Source organism: Garra rufa, chromosome 1 (genome assembly GCF_049309525.1).
Source record: "Garra rufa chromosome 1, GarRuf1.0, whole genome shotgun sequence".
Classification (NCBI taxonomy): domain Eukaryota; kingdom Metazoa; phylum Chordata; class Actinopteri; order Cypriniformes; family Cyprinidae; genus Garra; species Garra rufa.
The window spans coordinates 100,541,744-100,559,222 of NC_133361.1; the positions used below are offsets into that span (position 1 = coordinate 100,541,744).

The 17,479-nt window shown below is 44.0% G+C and overlaps 29 non-coding genes across 29 annotated transcripts; all 29 read right to left on the minus strand.

The window, feature by feature from the left end:
* Window positions 1–229: 229 nt before the first annotated feature.
* Window positions 230–302, minus strand: trnav-cac (transfer RNA valine (anticodon CAC)). Its single transcript has one exon. It is a non-coding gene; the product is annotated as a tRNA-Val (tRNA).
* Window positions 303–428: 126 nt separating this feature from the next.
* On the minus strand, window positions 429–501 carry trnav-aac (transfer RNA valine (anticodon AAC)). The gene has a single exon. It is a non-coding gene; the product is annotated as a tRNA-Val (tRNA).
* A 783-nt stretch (window positions 502–1,284) lies between these two features.
* On the minus strand, window positions 1,285–1,357 carry trnav-cac (transfer RNA valine (anticodon CAC)). Its single transcript has one exon. It is a non-coding gene; the product is annotated as a tRNA-Val (tRNA).
* A 982-nt stretch (window positions 1,358–2,339) lies between these two features.
* trnav-cac (transfer RNA valine (anticodon CAC)) lies at window positions 2,340–2,412 on the minus strand. Its single transcript has one exon. It is a non-coding gene; the product is annotated as a tRNA-Val (tRNA).
* Window positions 2,413–2,538: 126 nt separating this feature from the next.
* On the minus strand, window positions 2,539–2,611 carry trnav-aac (transfer RNA valine (anticodon AAC)). The gene has a single exon. It is a non-coding gene; the product is annotated as a tRNA-Val (tRNA).
* A 783-nt stretch (window positions 2,612–3,394) lies between these two features.
* On the minus strand, window positions 3,395–3,467 carry trnav-cac (transfer RNA valine (anticodon CAC)). The gene has a single exon. It is a non-coding gene; the product is annotated as a tRNA-Val (tRNA).
* Window positions 3,468–3,593: 126 nt separating this feature from the next.
* On the minus strand, window positions 3,594–3,666 carry trnav-aac (transfer RNA valine (anticodon AAC)). The gene has a single exon. It is a non-coding gene; the product is annotated as a tRNA-Val (tRNA).
* A 783-nt stretch (window positions 3,667–4,449) lies between these two features.
* Window positions 4,450–4,522, minus strand: trnav-cac (transfer RNA valine (anticodon CAC)). Its single transcript has one exon. It is a non-coding gene; the product is annotated as a tRNA-Val (tRNA).
* Window positions 4,523–4,648: 126 nt separating this feature from the next.
* Window positions 4,649–4,721, minus strand: trnav-aac (transfer RNA valine (anticodon AAC)). The gene has a single exon. It is a non-coding gene; the product is annotated as a tRNA-Val (tRNA).
* A 783-nt stretch (window positions 4,722–5,504) lies between these two features.
* On the minus strand, window positions 5,505–5,577 carry trnav-cac (transfer RNA valine (anticodon CAC)). Its single transcript has one exon. It is a non-coding gene; the product is annotated as a tRNA-Val (tRNA).
* A 126-nt stretch (window positions 5,578–5,703) lies between these two features.
* trnav-aac (transfer RNA valine (anticodon AAC)) lies at window positions 5,704–5,776 on the minus strand. The gene has a single exon. It is a non-coding gene; the product is annotated as a tRNA-Val (tRNA).
* A 783-nt stretch (window positions 5,777–6,559) lies between these two features.
* Window positions 6,560–6,632, minus strand: trnav-cac (transfer RNA valine (anticodon CAC)). The gene has a single exon. It is a non-coding gene; the product is annotated as a tRNA-Val (tRNA).
* A 126-nt stretch (window positions 6,633–6,758) lies between these two features.
* On the minus strand, window positions 6,759–6,831 carry trnav-aac (transfer RNA valine (anticodon AAC)). The gene has a single exon. It is a non-coding gene; the product is annotated as a tRNA-Val (tRNA).
* Window positions 6,832–7,614: 783 nt separating this feature from the next.
* Window positions 7,615–7,687, minus strand: trnav-cac (transfer RNA valine (anticodon CAC)). Its single transcript has one exon. It is a non-coding gene; the product is annotated as a tRNA-Val (tRNA).
* Window positions 7,688–8,669: 982 nt separating this feature from the next.
* On the minus strand, window positions 8,670–8,742 carry trnav-cac (transfer RNA valine (anticodon CAC)). Its single transcript has one exon. It is a non-coding gene; the product is annotated as a tRNA-Val (tRNA).
* Window positions 8,743–8,868: 126 nt separating this feature from the next.
* On the minus strand, window positions 8,869–8,941 carry trnav-aac (transfer RNA valine (anticodon AAC)). The gene has a single exon. It is a non-coding gene; the product is annotated as a tRNA-Val (tRNA).
* Window positions 8,942–9,724: 783 nt separating this feature from the next.
* On the minus strand, window positions 9,725–9,797 carry trnav-cac (transfer RNA valine (anticodon CAC)). Its single transcript has one exon. It is a non-coding gene; the product is annotated as a tRNA-Val (tRNA).
* A 126-nt stretch (window positions 9,798–9,923) lies between these two features.
* trnav-aac (transfer RNA valine (anticodon AAC)) lies at window positions 9,924–9,996 on the minus strand. Its single transcript has one exon. It is a non-coding gene; the product is annotated as a tRNA-Val (tRNA).
* A 783-nt stretch (window positions 9,997–10,779) lies between these two features.
* trnav-cac (transfer RNA valine (anticodon CAC)) lies at window positions 10,780–10,852 on the minus strand. Its single transcript has one exon. It is a non-coding gene; the product is annotated as a tRNA-Val (tRNA).
* A 126-nt stretch (window positions 10,853–10,978) lies between these two features.
* trnav-aac (transfer RNA valine (anticodon AAC)) lies at window positions 10,979–11,051 on the minus strand. The gene has a single exon. It is a non-coding gene; the product is annotated as a tRNA-Val (tRNA).
* A 783-nt stretch (window positions 11,052–11,834) lies between these two features.
* Window positions 11,835–11,907, minus strand: trnav-cac (transfer RNA valine (anticodon CAC)). Its single transcript has one exon. It is a non-coding gene; the product is annotated as a tRNA-Val (tRNA).
* Window positions 11,908–12,889: 982 nt separating this feature from the next.
* trnav-cac (transfer RNA valine (anticodon CAC)) lies at window positions 12,890–12,962 on the minus strand. Its single transcript has one exon. It is a non-coding gene; the product is annotated as a tRNA-Val (tRNA).
* Window positions 12,963–13,088: 126 nt separating this feature from the next.
* Window positions 13,089–13,161, minus strand: trnav-aac (transfer RNA valine (anticodon AAC)). Its single transcript has one exon. It is a non-coding gene; the product is annotated as a tRNA-Val (tRNA).
* A 783-nt stretch (window positions 13,162–13,944) lies between these two features.
* Window positions 13,945–14,017, minus strand: trnav-cac (transfer RNA valine (anticodon CAC)). Its single transcript has one exon. It is a non-coding gene; the product is annotated as a tRNA-Val (tRNA).
* Window positions 14,018–14,999: 982 nt separating this feature from the next.
* trnav-uac (transfer RNA valine (anticodon UAC)) lies at window positions 15,000–15,072 on the minus strand. The gene has a single exon. It is a non-coding gene; the product is annotated as a tRNA-Val (tRNA).
* Window positions 15,073–15,198: 126 nt separating this feature from the next.
* On the minus strand, window positions 15,199–15,271 carry trnav-aac (transfer RNA valine (anticodon AAC)). The gene has a single exon. It is a non-coding gene; the product is annotated as a tRNA-Val (tRNA).
* A 783-nt stretch (window positions 15,272–16,054) lies between these two features.
* Window positions 16,055–16,127, minus strand: trnav-cac (transfer RNA valine (anticodon CAC)). Its single transcript has one exon. It is a non-coding gene; the product is annotated as a tRNA-Val (tRNA).
* A 982-nt stretch (window positions 16,128–17,109) lies between these two features.
* trnav-cac (transfer RNA valine (anticodon CAC)) lies at window positions 17,110–17,182 on the minus strand. The gene has a single exon. It is a non-coding gene; the product is annotated as a tRNA-Val (tRNA).
* Window positions 17,183–17,308: 126 nt separating this feature from the next.
* Window positions 17,309–17,381, minus strand: trnav-aac (transfer RNA valine (anticodon AAC)). Its single transcript has one exon. It is a non-coding gene; the product is annotated as a tRNA-Val (tRNA).
* Between the last annotated feature and the right edge of the window lie 98 nt (window positions 17,382–17,479).

The window sequence follows — 17,479 nt, forward strand, 5'->3', positions numbered from 1 at the left end:
TCTCGTCTGACGATGCAAACAATTAATGTTTTACGTCCAAGGCAAAAAGCTGTTTCCGCTCAGTTTGGAACCGAGGACCTTTCGCGTGTAAAGCAAACGTGATGACCACTACAGAAACCTGACGGGGAGCCTCTCTTCTTTTAACACTACTTGGCAGAAGAGGCCTTTGTAGTGTTGACTAAGAATGCAGCAGAGCCTGGCTTAAGCAATTTTGGAAAAAGCCAGTACCTGTTTCCACCCAGTTTCGAACTGGGGACCTTTCGCGTGTGAGGCAAACGTGATAACCACTACACTATGGAAACTTGCAAAAAGTACACAGTCAGCAATCTCCTGGTGATCGCTTGCTGTAAAACGAATAAAGGAAAAGATAACTAAATCCCTCCCCTGACTTTGCAAACAGTTCATGTTTACCCACAAAAGAGAAACTCTGTTTCTGCTCGGTTTCGAACCGAGGACCTTTCGCGTGTTAGGCGAACGTGATGACCACTACACTACAGAAACTTGATTAGGATCCACCGTTCTTTTAACTCGGCTTGGCAGAAGGCCTTTGTAGTGTTGACGAATAAAGCAACAGATCCCTACTTAAGCAATTTTGGAAAAAGCCACCAGCTGTTACCACCAAGTTTCGAACTGGGGACCTTTCGCATGAGCCAAACGTGACAACCACTACACTATGGAATCCTTCGCAGAGACGACTGCCAGCAATCTCCTGGTGATCGCTTGTGGAAGAGCGAACTAAGGAAAAGATAATTAAACACCTCACCTGACTTTGCAAACATTTCATGTTTTCCCACAAAAGAGAAACTCTGTTTCTGCTCGGTAAATCCACTTGGCAGAAGGCATTTGTAGTGTTTACGAAGAAAGCAGTAGATCCCTACTTAAACAATTTTGGAAAAAGCCAACAGCTGTTTCAAAACAGTTTCAAACTGGGGACCTTTCGTGTGTGAGGTGAACGTGATAACCATTACACTACAGAAACTTGTGCAGAGAAGACAGCCAGCAATCTCGTGGTGATCGCTTGTTGAAAAACCTATAAAGGAAAAGATTACTAAATCTCTCGTCTGACGATGCAAACAATTAATGTTTTACGTTCAAGGCAAAAAGCTGTTTCCGCTCAGTTTGGAACCGAGGACCTTTCGCGTGTAAAGCGAACGTGATGACCACTACAGAAACCTGACGGGGAGCCACTCTTCTTTTAACACTACTTGGCAGAAGAGGCCTTTGTAGTGTTGACTAAGAATGCAGCAGAGCCTGGTTTAAGTAATTTTGGAGAAAGCCAGTAGCTGTTTCCACCCAGTTTCGAACTGGGGACCTTTCGCGTGTGAGGCGAACGTGATAACCACTACACTATGGAAACTTGCAAAAAATACACAGCCAGCAATCTCCTGGTGATCGCTTGCTGTAAAACGAATAAAGGAAAAGATAACTAAATCCCTCCCCTGACTTTGCAAACAGTTCATGTTTACCCACAAAAGAGAAACTCTGTTTCTGCTCGGTTTCGAACCGAGGACCTTTCGTGTGTTAGGCGAACGTGATGACCACTACACTACAGAAACTTGATTAGAATCCACCGTTCTTTTAACTCGGCTTGGCAGAAGGCCTTTGTAGTGTTGACGAATAAAGCAACAGATCCCTACTTAAGCAATTTTGGAAAAAGCCACCAGCTGTTACCACCAAGTTTCGAACTGGGGACCTTTCGCATGAGCCAAACGTGACAACCACTACACTATGGAATCCTTCGCAGAGACGACTGCCAGCAATCTCCTGGTGATCGCTTGTGGAAGAGCGAACTAAGGAAAAGATAATTAAACACCTCACCTGACTTTGCAAACATTTCATGTTTTCCCACAAAAGAGAAACTCTGTTTCTGCTCGGTAAATCCACTTGGCAGAAGGCATTTGTAGTGTTTACGAAGAAAGCAGTAGATCCCTACTTAAACAATTTTGGAAAAAGCCAACAGCTGTTTCAAAACAGTTTCAAACTGGGGACCTTTCGTGTGTGAGGTGAACGTGATAACCATTACACTACAGAAACTTGTGCAGAGAAGACAGCCAGCAATCTCGTGGTGATCGCTTGTTGAAAAACCTATAAAGGAAAAGATTACTAAATCTCTCGTCTGACGATGCAAACAATTGATGTTTAACGTTCAAGGCAAAAAGCTGTTTCCGCTCAGTTTGGAACCGAGGACCTTTCGCGTGTAAAGCGAACGTGATGACCACTACAGAAACCTGACGGGGAGCCACTCTTCTTTTAACACTACTTGGCAGAAGAGGCCTTTGTAGTGTTGACTAAGAATGCAGCAGAGCCTGGCTTAAGCAATTTTGGAAAAAGCCAGTACCTGTTTCCACCCAGTTTCGAACTGGGGACCTTTCGCGTGTGAGGCGAACGTGATAACCACTACACTATGGAAACTTGCAAAAAGTACACAGCCAGCAATCTCCTGGTGATCGCTTGCTGTAAAACGAATAAAGGAAAAGATAACTAAATCCCTCCCCTGACTTTGCAAACAGTTCATGTTTACCAACAAAATAGAAACACTGTTTCTGCTCGGTTTCGAACCGAGGACCTTTCGCGTGTTAGGCGAACGTGATGACCACTACACTACAGAAACTTGATTAGGGTCCACCGTTCTTTTAACTCGGCTTGGCAGAAGGCCTTTGTAGTGTTGACGAAGAAAGCAACAGATCCCTACTTAAGCAATTTTGGAAAAAGCCACCAGCTGTTACCACCAAGTTTCGAACTGGGGACCTTTCGCATGCGGCAAACGTGACAACCACTACACTATGGAATCCTTCGCAGAGACGACTGCCAGCAATCTCCTGGTGATCGCTTGTGGAAGAGCGAACTAAGGAAAAGATAATTAAACACCTCACCTGACTTTGCAAACATTTCATGTTTTCCCACAAAAGAGAAACTCTGTTTCTGCTCGGTAAATCCACTTGGCAGAAGGCATTTGTAGTGTTTACGAAGAAAGCAGTAGATCCCTACTTAAACAATTTTGGAAAAAGCCAACAGCTGTTTCAAAACAGTTTCAAACTGGGGACCTTTCGTGTGTGAGGTAAACGTGATAACCATTACACTACAGAAACTTGTGCAGAGAAGACAGCCAGCATTCTCGTGGTGATCGCTTGTTGAAAAACCTATAAAGGAAAAGATTACTAAATCTCTCGTCTGACGATGCAAACAATTAATGTTTTACGTTCAAGGCAAAAAGCTGTTTCCGCTCAGTTTGGAACCGAGGACCTTTCGCGTGTAAAGCGAACGTGATGACCACTACAGAAACCTGACGGGGAGCCACTCTTCTTTTAACACTACTTGGCAGAAGAGGCCTTTGTAGTGTTGACTAAGAATGCAGCAGAGCCTGGCTTAAGCAATTTTGGAAAAAGCCAGTACCTGTTTCCACCCAGTTTCGAACTGGGGACCTTTCGCGTGTGAGGCGAACGTGATAACCACTACACTATGGAAACTTGCAAAAAGTACACAGTCAGCAATCTCCTGGTGATCGCTTGCTGTAAAACGAATAAAGGAAAAGATAACTAAATCCCTCCCCTGACTTTGCAAACAGTTCATGTTTACCCACAAAAGAGAAACTCTGTTTCTGCTCGGTTTCGAACCGAGGACCTTTCGCGTGTTAGGCGAACGTGATGACCACTACACTACAGAAACTTGATTAGGATCCACCGTTCTTTTAACTCGGCTTGGCAGAAGGCCTTTGTAGTGTTGACGAATAAAGCAACAGATCCCTACTTAAGCAATTTTGGAAAAAGCCACCAGCTGTTACCACCAAGTTTCGAACTGGGGACCTTTCGCATGAGGCGAACGTGACAACCACTACACTATGGAATCCCGTGCAGAGATGACTGCCAGCAATCTCCTGGTGATCGCTTGTGGAAGAGCGAACTAAGGAAAAGATAATTAAACACCTCACCTGACTTTGCAAACATTTCATGTTTTCCCACAAAAGAGAAACTCTGTTTCTGCTCGGTAAATCCACTTGGCAGAAGGCATTTGTAGTGTTTACGAAGAAAGCAGTAGATCCCTACTTAAACAATTTTGGAAAAAGCCAACAGCTGTTTCAAAACAGTTTCAAACTGGGGACCTTTCGTGTGTGAGGTGAACGTGATAACCATTACACTACAGAAACTTGTGCAGAGAAGACAGCCAGCAATCTCGTGGTGATCGCTTGTTGAAAAACCTATAAAGGAAAAGATTACTAAATCTCTCGTCTGACGATGCAAACAATTGATGTTTAACGTTCAAGGCAAAAAGCTGTTTCCGCTCAGTTTGGAACCGAGGACCTTTCGCGTGTAAAGCGAACGTGATGACCACTACAGAAACCTGACGGGGAGCCACTCTTCTTTTAACACTACTTGGCAGAAGAGGCCTTTGTAGTGTTGACTAAGAATGCAGCAGAGCCTGGCTTAAGCAATTTTGGAAAAAGCCAGTACCTGTTTCCACCCAGTTTCGAACTGGGGACCTTTCGCGTGTGAGGCGAACGTGATAACCACTACACTATGGAAACTTGCAAAAAGTACACAGCCAGCAATCTCCTGGTGATCGCTTGCTGTAAAACGAATAAAGGAAAAGATAACTAAATCCCTCCCCTGACTTTGCAAACAGTTCATGTTTACCAACAAAATAGAAACACTGTTTCTGCTCGGTTTCGAACCGAGGACCTTTCGCGTGTTAGGCGAACGTGATGACCACTACACTACAGAAACTTGATTAGGGTCCACCGTTCTTTTAACTCGGCTTGGCAGAAGGCCTTTGTAGTGTTGACGAAGAAAGCAACAGATCCCTACTTAAGCAATTTTGGAAAAAGCCACCAGCTGTTACCACCAAGTTTCGAACTGGGGACCTTTCGCATGCGGCAAACGTGACAACCACTACACTATGGAATCCTTCGCAGAGACGACTGCCAGCAATCTCCTGGTGATCGCTTGTGGAAGAGCGAACTAAGGAAAAGATAATTAAACACCTCACCTGACTTTGCAAACATTTCATGTTTTCCCACAAAAGAGAAACTCTGTTTCTGCTCGGTAAATCCACTTGGCAGAAGGCATTTGTAGTGTTCACGAAGAAAGCAGTAGATCCCTACTTAAACAATTTTGGAAAAAGCCAACAGCTGTTTCAAAACAGTTACAAACTGGGGACCTTTTGTGTGTGAGGTAAACGTGATAACCATTACACTACAGAAACTTGTGCAGAGAAGACAGCCAGCATTCTCGTGGTGATCGCTTGTTGAAAAACCTATAAAGGAAAAGATTACTAAATCTCTCGTCTGACGATGCAAACAATTAATGTTTTACGTTCAAGGCAAAAAGCTGTTTCCGCTCAGTTTGGAACCGAGGACCTTTCGCGTGTAAAGCGAACGTGATGACCACTACAGAAACCTGACGGGGAGCCACTCTTCTTTTAACACTACTTGGCAGAAGAGGCCTTTGTAGTGTTGACTAAGAATGCAGCAGAGCCTGGCTTAAGCAATTTTGGAAAAAGCCAGTACCTGTTTCCACCCAGTTTCGAACTGGGGACCTTTCGCGTGTGAGGCGAACGTGATAACCACTACACTATGGAAACTTGCAAAAAATACACAGTCAGCAATCTCCTGGTGATCGCTTGCTGTAAAACGAATAAAGGAAAAGATAACTAAATCCCTCCCCTGACTTTGCAAACAGTTCATGTTTACCCACAAAAGAGAAACTCTGTTTCTGCTCGGTTTCGAACCGAGGACCTTTCGCGTGTTAGGCGAACGTGATGACCACTACACTACAGAAACTTGATTAGGATCCACCGTTCTTTTAACTCGGCTTGGCAGAAGGCCTTTGTAGTGTTGACGAATAAAGCAACAGATCCCTACTTAAGCAATTTTGGAAAAAGCCACCAGCTGTTACCACCAAGTTTCGAACTGGGGACCTTTCGCATGAGGCGAACGTGACAACCACTACACTATGGAATCCCGTGCAGAGATGACTGCCAGCAATCTCCTGGTGATCGCTTGTGGAAGAGCGAACTAAGGAAAAGATAATTAAACACCTCACCTGACTTTGCAAACATTTCATGTTTTCCCACAAAAGAGAAACTCTGTTTCTGCTCGGTAAATCCACTTGGCAGAAGGCATTTGTAGTGTTTACGAAGAAAGCAGTAGATCCCTACTTAAACAATTTTGGAAAAAGCCAACAGCTGTTTCAAAACAGTTTCAAACTGGGGACCTTTTGTGTGTGAGGTGAACGTGATAACCATTACACTACAGAAACTTGTGCAGAGAAGACAGCCAGCATTCTCGTGGTGATCGCTTGTTGAAAAACCTATAAAGGAAAAGATTACTAAATCTCTCGTCTGACGATGCAAACAATTAATGTTTTACGTCCAAGGCAAAAAGCTGTTTCCGCTCAGTTTGGAACCGAGGACCTTTCGCGTGTAAAGCAAACGTGATGACCACTACAGAAACCTGACGGGGAGCCTCTCTTCTTTTAACACTACTTGGCAGAAGAGGCCTTTGTAGTGTTGACTAAGAATGCAGCAGAGCCTGGCTTAAGCAATTTTGGAAAAAGCCAGTACCTGTTTCCACCCAGTTTCGAACTGGGGACCTTTCGCGTGTGAGGCAAACGTGATAACCACTACACTATGGAAACTTGCAAAAAGTACACAGTCAGCAATCTCCTGGTGATCGCTTGCTGTAAAACGAATAAAGGAAAAGATAACTAAATCCCTCCCCTGACTTTGCAAACAGTTCATGTTTACCCACAAAAGAGAAACTCTGTTTCTGCTCGGTTTCGAACCGAGGACCTTTCGCGTGTTAGGCGAACGTGATGACCACTACACTACAGAAACTTGATTAGGATCCACCGTTCTTTTAACTCGGCTTGGCAGAAGGCCTTTGTAGTGTTGACGAATAAAGCAACAGATCCCTACTTAAGCAATTTTGGAAAAAGCCACCAGCTGTTACCACCAAGTTTCGAACTGGGGACCTTTCGCATGCGGCAAACGTGACAACCACTACACTATGGAATCCTTCGCAGAGACGACTGCCAGCAATCTCCTGGTGATCGCTTGTGGAAGAGTGAACTAAGGAAAAGATAATTAAACACCTCACCTGACTTTGCAAACATTTCATGTTTTCCCACAAAAGAGAAATTCTGTTTCTGCTCGGTAAATCCACTTGGCAGAAGGCATTTGTAGTGTTTACGAAGAAAGCAGTAGATCCCTACTTAAACAATTTTGGAAAAAGCCAACAGCTGTTTCAAAACAGTTTCAAACTGGGGACCTTTCGTGTGTGAGGTGAACGTGATAACCATTACACTACAGAAACTTGTGCAGAGAAGACAGCCAGCAATCTCGTGGTGATCGCTTGTTGAAAAACCTATAAAGGAAAAGATTACTAAATCTCTCGTCTGACGATGCAAACAATTAATGTTTTACGTCCAAGGCAAAAAGCTGTTTCCGCTCAGTTTGGAACCGAGGACCTTTCGCGTGTAAAGCAAACGTGATGACCACTACAGAAACCTGACGGGGAGCCTCTCTTCTTTTAACACTACTTGGCAGAAGAGGCCTTTGTAGTGTTGACTAAGAATGCAGCAGAGCCTGGCTTAAGCAATTTTGGAAAAAGCCAGTACCTGTTTCCACCCAGTCTCGAACTGGGGACCTTTCGCGTGTGAGGCGAACGTGATAACCACTACACTATGGAAACTTGCAAAAAGTACACAGTCAGCAATCTCCTGGTGATCGCTTGCTGTAAAACGAATAAAGGAAAAGATAACTAAATCCCTCCCCTGACTTTGCAAACAGTTCATGTTTACCCACAAAAGAGAAACTCTGTTCCTGCTCGGTTTCGAACCGAGGACCTTTCGTGTGTTAGGCGAACGTGATGACCACTACACTACAGAAACTTGATTAGAATCCACCGTTCTTTTAACTCGGCTTGGCAGAAGGCCTTTGTAGTGTTGACGAATAAAGCAACAGATCCCTACTTAAGCAATTTTGGAAAAAGCCACCAGCTGTTACCACCAAGTTTCGAACTGGGGACCTTTCGCATGAGCCAAACGTGACAACCACTACACTATGGAATCCTTCGCAGAGACGACTGCCAGCAATCTCCTGGTGATCGCTTGTGGAAGAGCGAACTAAGGAAAAGATAATTAAACACCTCACCTGACTTTGCAAACATTTCATGTTTTCCCACAAAAGAGAAACTCTGTTTCTGCTCGGTAAATCCACTTGGCAGAAGGCATTTGTAGTGTTTACGAAGAAAGCAGTAGATCCCTACTTAAACAATTTTGGAAAAAGCCAACAGCTGTTTCAAAACAGTTTCAAACTGGGGACCTTTCGTGTGTGAGGTGAACGTGATAACCATTACACTACAGAAACTTGTGCAGAGAAGACAGCCAGCAATCTCGTGGTGATCGCTTGTTGAAAAACCTATAAAGGAAAAGATTACTAAATCTCTCGTCTGACGATGCAAACAATTGATGTTTAACGTTCAAGGCAAAAAGCTGTTTCCGCTCAGTTTGGAACCGAGGACCTTTCGCGTGTAAAGCGAACGTGATGACCACTACAGAAACCTGACGGGGAGCCACTCTTCTTTTAACACTACTTGGCAGAAGAGGCCTTTGTAGTGTTGACTAAGAATGCAGCAGAGCCTGGCTTAAGCAATTTTGGAAAAAGCCAGTACCTGTTTCCACCCAGTTTCGAACTGGGGACCTTTCGCGTGTGAGGCGAACGTGATAACCACTACACTATGGAAACTTGCAAAAAGTACACAGCCAGCAATCTCCTGGTGATCGCTTGCTGTAAAACGAATAAAGGAAAAGATAACTAAATCCCTCCCCTGACTTTGCAAACAGTTCATGTTTACCAACAAAATAGAAACACTGTTTCTGCTCGGTTTCGAACCGAGGACCTTTCGCGTGTTAGGCGAACGTGATGACCACTACACTACAGAAACTTGATTAGGGTCCACCGTTCTTTTAACTCGGCTTGGCAGAAGGCCTTTGTAGTGTTGACGAAGAAAGCAACAGATCCCTACTTAAGCAATTTTGGAAAAAGCCACCAGCTGTTACCACCAAGTTTCGAACTGGGGACCTTTCGCATGCGGCAAACGTGACAACCACTACACTATGGAATCCTTCGCAGAGACGACTGCCAGCAATCTCCTGGTGATCGCTTGTGGAAGAGCGAACTAAGGAAAAGATAATTAAACACCTCACCTGACTTTGCAAACATTTCATGTTTTCCCACAAAAGAGAAACTCTGTTTCTGCTCGGTAAATCCACTTGGCAGAAGGCATTTGTAGTGTTTACGAAGAAAGCAGTAGATCCCTACTTAAACAATTTTGGAAAAAGCCAACAGCTGTTTCAAAACAGTTACAAACTGGGGACCTTTTGTGTGTGAGGTAAACGTGATAACCATTACACTACAGAAACTTGTGCAGAGAAGACAGCCAGCATTCTCGTGGTGATCGCTTGTTGAAAAACCTATAAAGGAAAAGATTACTAAATCTCTCGTCTGACGATGCAAACAATTAATGTTTTACGTTCAAGGCAAAAAGCTGTTTCCGCTCAGTTTGGAACCGAGGACCTTTCGCGTGTAAAGCGAACGTGATGACCACTACAGAAACCTGACGGGGAGCCTCTCTTCTTTTAACACTACTTGGCAGAAGAGGCCTTTGTAGTGTTGACTAAGAATGCAGCAGAGCCTGGTTTAAGTAATTTTGGAGAAAGCCAGTAGCTGTTTCCACCCAGTTTCGAACTGGGGACCTTTCGCGTGTGAGGCGAACGTGATAACCACTACACTATGGAAACTTGCAAAAAATACACAGCCAGCAATCTCCTGGTGATCGCTTGCTGTAAAACGAATAAAGGAAAAGATAACTAAATCCCTCCCCTGACTTTGCAAACAGTTCATGTTTACCCACGAAAGAGAAACACTGTTTCTGCTCGGTTTCGAACCGAGGACCTTTCGCGTGTTAGGCGAACGTGATGACCACTACACTACAGAAACTTGATTAGTGTCCACCGTTCTTTTAACTCGGCTTGGCAGAAGGCCTTTGTAGTGTTGACGAAGAAAGCAACAGATCCCTACTTAAGCAATTTTGGAAAAAGCCACCAGCTGTTACCACCAAGTTTCGAACTGGTGACCTTTCGCATGCGGCAAACGTGACAACCACTACACTATGGAATCCTTCGCAGAGACGACTGCCAGCAATCTCCTGGTGATCGCTTGTGGAAGAGCGAACTAAGGAAAAGATAATTAAACACCTCACCTGACTTTGCAAACATTTCATGTTTTCCCACAAAAGAGAAACTCTGTTTCTGCTCGGTAAATCCACTTGGCAGAAGGCATTTGTAGTGTTTACGAAGAAAGCAGTAGATCCCTACTTAAACAATTTTGGAAAAAGCCAACAGCTGTTTCAAAACAGTTTCAAACTGGGGACCTTTCGTGTGTGAGGTGAACGTGATAACCATTACACTACAGAAACTTGTGCAGAGAAGACAGCCAGCAATCTCGTGGTGATCGCTTGTTGAAAAACCTATAAAGGAAAAGATTACTAAATCTCTCGTCTGACGATGCAAACAATTAATGTTTTACGTTCAAGGCAAAAAGCTGTTTCCGCTCAGTTTGGAACCGAGGACCTTTCGCGTGTAAAGCGAACGTGATGACCACTACAGAAACCTGACGGGGAGCCACTCTTCTTTTAACACTACTTGGCAGAAGAGGCCTTTGTAGTGTTGACTAAGAATGCAGCAGAGCCTGGTTTAAGTAATTTTGGAGAAAGCCAGTAGCTGTTTCCACCCAGTTTCGAACTGGGGACCTTTCGCGTGTGAGGCAAACGTGATAACCACTACACTATGGAAACTTGCAAAAAATACACAGCCAGCAATCTCCTGGTGATCGCTTGCTGTAAAACGAATAAAGGAAAAGATAACTAAATCCCTCCCCTGACTTTGCAAACAGTTCATGTTTACCCACGAAAGAGAAACACTGTTTCTGCTCGGTTTCGAACCGAGGACCTTTCGCGTGTTAGGCGAACGTGATGACCACTACACTACAGAAACTTGATTAGGGTCCACCGTTCTTTTAACTCGGCTTGGCAGAAGGCCTTTGTAGTGTTGACGAAGAAAGCAACAGATCCCTACTTAAGCAATTTTGGAAAAAGCCACCAGCTGTTACCACCAAGTTTCGAACTGGGGACCTTTCGCATGCGGCAAACGTGACAACCACTACACTATGGAATCCTTCGCAGAGACGACTGCCAGCAATCTCCTGGTGATCGCTTGTGGAAGAGCGAACTAAGGAAAAGATAATTAAACACCTCACCTGACTTTGCAAACATTTCATGTTTTCCCACAAAAGAGAAATTCTGTTTCTGCTCGGTAAATCCACTTGGCAGAAGGCATTTGTAGTGTTTACGAAGAAAGCAGTAGATCCCTACTTAAACAATTTTGGAAAAAGCCAACAGCTGTTTCAAAACAGTTTCAAACTGGGGACCTTTTGTGTGTGAGGTGAACGTGATAACCATTACACTACAGAAACTTGTGCAGAGAAGACAGCCAGCAATCTCGTGGTGATCGCTTGTTGAAAAACCTATAAAGGAAAAGATTACTAAATCTCTCGTCTGACGATGCAAACAATTAATGTTTTACGTCCAAGGCAAAAAGCTGTTTCCGCTCAGTTTGGAACCGAGGACCTTTCGCGTGTAAAGCAAACGTGATGACCACTACAGAAACCTGACGGGGAGCCTCTCTTCTTTTAACACTACTTGGCAGAAGAGGCCTTTGTAGTGTTGACTAAGAATGCAGCAGAGCCTGGCTTAAGCAATTTTGGAAAAAGCCAGTACCTGTTTCCACCCAGTTTCGAACTGGGGACCTTTCGCGTGTGAGGCGAACGTGATAACCACTACACTATGGAAACTTGCAAAAAGTACACAGCCAGCAATCTCCTGGTGATCGCTTGCTGTAAAACGAATAAAGGAAAAGATAACTAAATCCCTCCCCTGACTTTGCAAACAGTTCATGTTTACCAACAAAAGAGAAACACTGTTTCTGCTCGGTTTCGAACCGAAGACCTTTCGCGTGTTAGGCGAACGTGATGACCACTACACTACAGAAACTTGATTAGGGTCCACCGTTCTTTTAACTCGGCTTGGCAGAAGGCCTTTGTAGTGTTGACGAAGAAAGCAACAGATCCCTACTTAAGCAATTTTGGAAAAAGCCACCAGCTGTTACCACCAAGTTTCGAACTGGTGACCTTTCGCATGCGGCAAACGTGACAACCACTACACTATGGAATCCTTCGCAGAGACGACTGCCAGCAATCTCCTGGTGATCGCTTGTGGAAGAGCGAACTAAGGAAAAGATAATTAAACACCTCACCTGACTTTGCAAACATTTCATGTTTTCCCACAAAAGAGAAACTCTGTTTCTGCTCGGTAAATCCACTTGGCAGAAGGCATTTGTAGTGTTTACGAAGAAAGCAGTAGATCCCTACTTAAACAATTTTGGAAAAAGCCAACAGCTGTTTCAAAACAGTTTCAAACTGGGGACCTTTTGTGTGTGAGGTGAACGTGATAACCATTACACTACAGAAACTTGTGCAGAGAAGACAGCCAGCATTCTCGTGGTGATCGCTTGTTGAAAAACCTATAAAGGAAAAGATTACTAAATCTCTCGTCTGACGATGCAAACAATTAATGTTTTACGTCCAAGGCAAAAAGCTGTTTCCACTCAGTTTGGAACCGAGGACCTTTCGCGTGTAAAGCAAACGTGATGACCACTACAGAAACCTGACGGGGAGCCTCTCTTCTTTTAACACTACTTGGCAGAAGAGGCCTTTGTAGTGTTGACTAAGAATGCAGCAGAGCCTGGCTTAAGCAATTTTGGAAAAAGCCAGTACCTGTTTCCACCCAGTTTCGAACTGGGGACCTTTCGCGTGTGAGGCGAACGTGATAACCACTACACTATGGAAACTTGCAAAAAGTACACAGTCAGCAATCTCCTGGTGATCGCTTGCTGTAAAACGAATAAAGGAAAAGATAACTAAATCCCTCCCCTGACTTTGCAAACAGTTCATGTTTACCCACAAAAGAGAAACTCTGTTTCTGCTCGGTTTCGAACCGAGGACCTTTCGTGTGTTAGACGAACGTGATGACCACTACACTACAGAAACTTGATTAGGGTCCACCGTTCTTTTAACTTGGCTTGGCAGAAGGCCTTTGTAGTGTTGACGAAGAAAGCAACAGATCCCTACTTAAGCAATTTTGGAAAAAGCCACCAGCTGTTACCACCAAGTTTCGAACTGGGGACCTTTCGCATGCGGCAAACGTGACAACCACTACACTATGGAATCCTTCGCAGAGACGACTGCCAGCAATCTCCTGGTGATCGCTTGTGGAAGAGCGAACTAAGGAAAAGATAATTAAACACCTCACCGGACTTTGCAAACATTTCATGTTTTCCCACAAAAGAGAAACTCTGTTTCTGCTTGGTAAATCCACTTGGCAGAAGGCATTTGTAGTGTTTACGAAGAAAGCAGTAGATCCCTACTTAAACAATTTTGGAAAAAGCCAACAGCTGTTTCAAAACAGTTTCAAACTGAGGACCTTTTGTGTGTGAGGTGAACGTGATAACCATTACACTACAGAAACTTGTGCAGAGAGGACAGCCAGCAATCTCGTGGTGATCGCTTGTTGAAAAACCTATAAAGGAAAAGATTACTAAATCTCTCGTCTGACGATGCAAACAATTAATGTTTTACGTCCAAGGCAAAAAGCTGTTTCCGCTCAGTTTGGAACCGAGGACCTTTCGCGTGTAAAGCAAACGTGATGACCACTACAGAAACCTGACGGGGAGCCTCTCTTCTTTTAACACTACTTGGCAGAAGAGGCCTTTGTAGTGTTGACTAAGAATGCAGCAGAGCCTGGCTTAAGCAATTTTGGAAAAAGCCAGTACCTGTTTCCACCCAGTTTCGAACTGGGGACCTTTCGCGTGTGAGGCGAACGTGATAACCACTACACTATGGAAACTTGCAAAAAGTACACAGTCAGCAATCTCCTGGTGATCGCTTGCTGTAAAACGAATAAAGGAAAAGATAACTAAATCCCTCCCCTGACTTTGCAAACAGTTCATGTTTACCCACAAAAGAGAAACTCTGTTTCTGCTCGGTTTCGAACCGAGGACCTTTCGTGTGTTAGACGAACGTGATGACCACTACACTAAAGAAACTTGATTAGAACCCACCGTTCTTTTAACTCGGCTTGGCAGAAGGCCTTTGTAGTGTTGACGAATAAAGCAACAGATCCCTACTTAAGCAATTTTGGAAAAAGCCACCAGCTGTTACCACCAAGTTTCGAACTGGGGACCTTTCGCATGAGCCAAACGTGACAACCACTACACTATGGAATCCTTCGCAGAGACGACTGCCAGCAATCTCCTGGTGATCGTTTGTGGAAGAGCGAACTAAGGAAAAGATAATTAAACACCTCACCTGACTTTGCAAACATTTCATGTTTTCCCACAAAAGAGAAACTCTGTTTCTGCTCGGTAAATCCACTTGGCAGAAGGCATTTGTAGTGTTTACGAAGAAAGCAGTAGATCCCTACTTAAACAATTTTGGAAAAAGCCAACAGCTGTTTCAAAACAGTTTCAAACTGGGGACCTTTCGTGTGTGAGGTGAACGTGATAACCATTACACTACAGAAACTTGTGCAGAGAAGACAGCCAGCAATCTCGTGGTGATCGCTTGTTGAAAAACCTATAAAGGAAAAGATTACTAAATCTCTCGTCTGACGATGCAAACAATTAATGTTTTACGTCCAAGGCAAAAAGCTGTTTCCGCTCAGTTTGGAACCGAGGACCTTTCGCGTGTAAAGCAAACGTGATGACCACTACAGAAACCTGACGGGGAGCCTCTCTTCTTTTAACACTACTTGGCAGAAGAGGCCTTTGTAGTGTTGACTAAGAATGCAGCAGAGCCTGGCTTAAGCAATTTTGGAAAAAGCCAGTACCTGTTTCCACCCAGTTTCGAACTGGGGACCTTTCGCGTGTAAGGCGAACGTGATAACCACTACACTATGGAAACTTGCAAAAAGTACACAGCCAGCAATCTCCTGGTGATCGCTTGCTGTAAAACGAATAAAGGAAAAGTTAACTAAATCCCTCCCCTGACTTTGCAAACAGTTCATGTTTACCAACAAAAGAGAAACACTGTTTCTGCTCGGTTTCGAACCGAGGACCTTTCGCGTGTTAGGCGAACGTGATGACCACTACACTACAGAAACTTGATTAGTGTCCACCGTTCTTTTAACTCGGCTTGGCAGAAGGCCTTTGTAGTGTTGACGAAGAAAGCAACAGATCCCTACTTAAGCAATTTTGGAAAAAGCCACCAGCTGTTACCACCAAATTTCGAACTGGGGACCTTTCGCATGCAGCAAACGTGACAACCACTACACTATGGAATCCTTCGCAGAGACGACTGCCAGCAATCTCCTGGTGATCGCTTGTGGAAGAGCGAACTAAGGAAAAGATAATTAAACACCTCACCGGACTTTGCAAACATTTCATGTTTTCCCACAAAAGAGAAACTCTGTTTCTGCTCGGTAAATCCACTTGGCAGAAGGCATTTGTAGTGTTTACGAAGAAAGCAGTAGATCCCTACTTAAACAATTTTGGAAAAAGCCAACAGCTGTTTCAAAACAGTTTCAAACTGGGGACCTTTTGTGTGTGAGGTGAACGTGATAACCATTACACTACAGAAACTTGTGCAGAGAAGACTGCCAGCAATCTCGTGGTGATCGCTTGTTGAAAAACCTATAAAGGAAAAGATTACTAAATCTCTCGTCTGACGATGCAAACAATTAATGTTTTACGTCCAAGGCAAAAAGCTGTTTCCGCTCAGTTTGGAACCGAGGACCTTTCGCGTGTAAAGCGAACGTGATGACCACTACAGAAACCTGACGGGGAGCCTCTCTTCTTTTAACACTACTTGGCAGAAGAGGCCTTTGTAGTGTTGACTAAGAATGCAGCAGAGCCTGGCTTAAGCAATTTTGGAAAAAGCCAGTACCTGTTTCCACCCAGTTTCGAACTGGGGACCTTTCGCGTGTGAGGCGAACGTGATAACCACTACACTATGGAAACTTGCAAAAAGTACACAGCCAGCAATCTCCTGGTGATCGCTTGCTGTAAAACGAATAAAGGAAAAGATAACTAAATCCCTCCCCTGACTTTGCAAACAGTTCATGTTTACCAACAAAAGAGAAACACTGTTTCTGCTCGGTTTCGAACCGAAGACCTTTCGCGTGTTAGGCGAACGTGATGACCACTACACTACAGAAACTTGATTAGGGTCCACCGTTCTTTTAACTCGGCTTGGCAGAAGGCCTTTGTAGTGTTGACGAAGAAAGCAACAGATCCCTACTTAAGCAATTTTGGAAAAAGCCACCAGCTGTTACCACCAAGTTTCGAACTGGTGACCTTTCGCATGCGGCAAACGTGACAACCACTACACTATGGAATCCTTCGCAGAGACAACTGCCAGCAATCTCCTGGTGATCGCTTGTGGAAGAGCGAACTAAGGAAAAGATAATTAAACACCTCACCTGACTTTGCAAACATTTCATGTTTTCCCACAAAAGAGAAACTCTGTTTCTGCTCGGTAAATCCACTTGGCAGAAGGCATTTGTAGTGTTTACGAAGAAAGCAGTAGATCCCTACTTAAACAATTTTGGAAAAAGCCAACAGCTGTTTCAAAACAGTTTCAAACTGGGGACCTTTTGTGTGTGAGGTGAACGTGATAACCATTACACTACAGAAACTTGTGCAGAGAAGACAGCCAGCATTCTCGTGGTGATCGCTTGTTGAAAAACCTATAAAGGAAAAGATTACTAAATCTCTCGTCTGACGATGCAAACAATTAATGTTTTACGTCCAAGGCAAAAAGCTGTTTCCGCTCAGTTTGGAACCGAGGACCTTTCGCGTGTAAAGCAAACGTGATGACCACTACAGAAACCTGACGGGGAGCCTCTCTTCTTTTAACACTACTTGGCAGAAGAGGCCTTTGTAGTGTTGACTAAGAATGCAGCAGAGCCTGGCTTAAGCAATTTTGGAAAAAGCCAGTACCTGTTTCCACCCAGTTTCGAACTGGGGACCTTTCGCGTGTGAGGCGAACGTGATAACCACTACACTATGGAAACTTGCAAAAAGTACACAGTCAGCAATCTCCTGGTGATCGCTTGCTGTAAAACGAATAAAGGAAAAGATAACTAAATCCCTCCCCTGACTTTGCAAACAGTTCATGTTTACCCACAAAAGAGAAACTCTGTTTCTGCTCGGTTTCGAACCGAGGACCTTTCGTGTGTTAGACGAACGTGATGACCACTACACTACAGAAACTTGATTAGAATCCACCGTTCTTTTAACTCGGCTTGGCAGAAGGCCTTTGTAGTGTTGACGAATAAAGCAACAGATCCCTACTTAAGCAATTTTGGAAA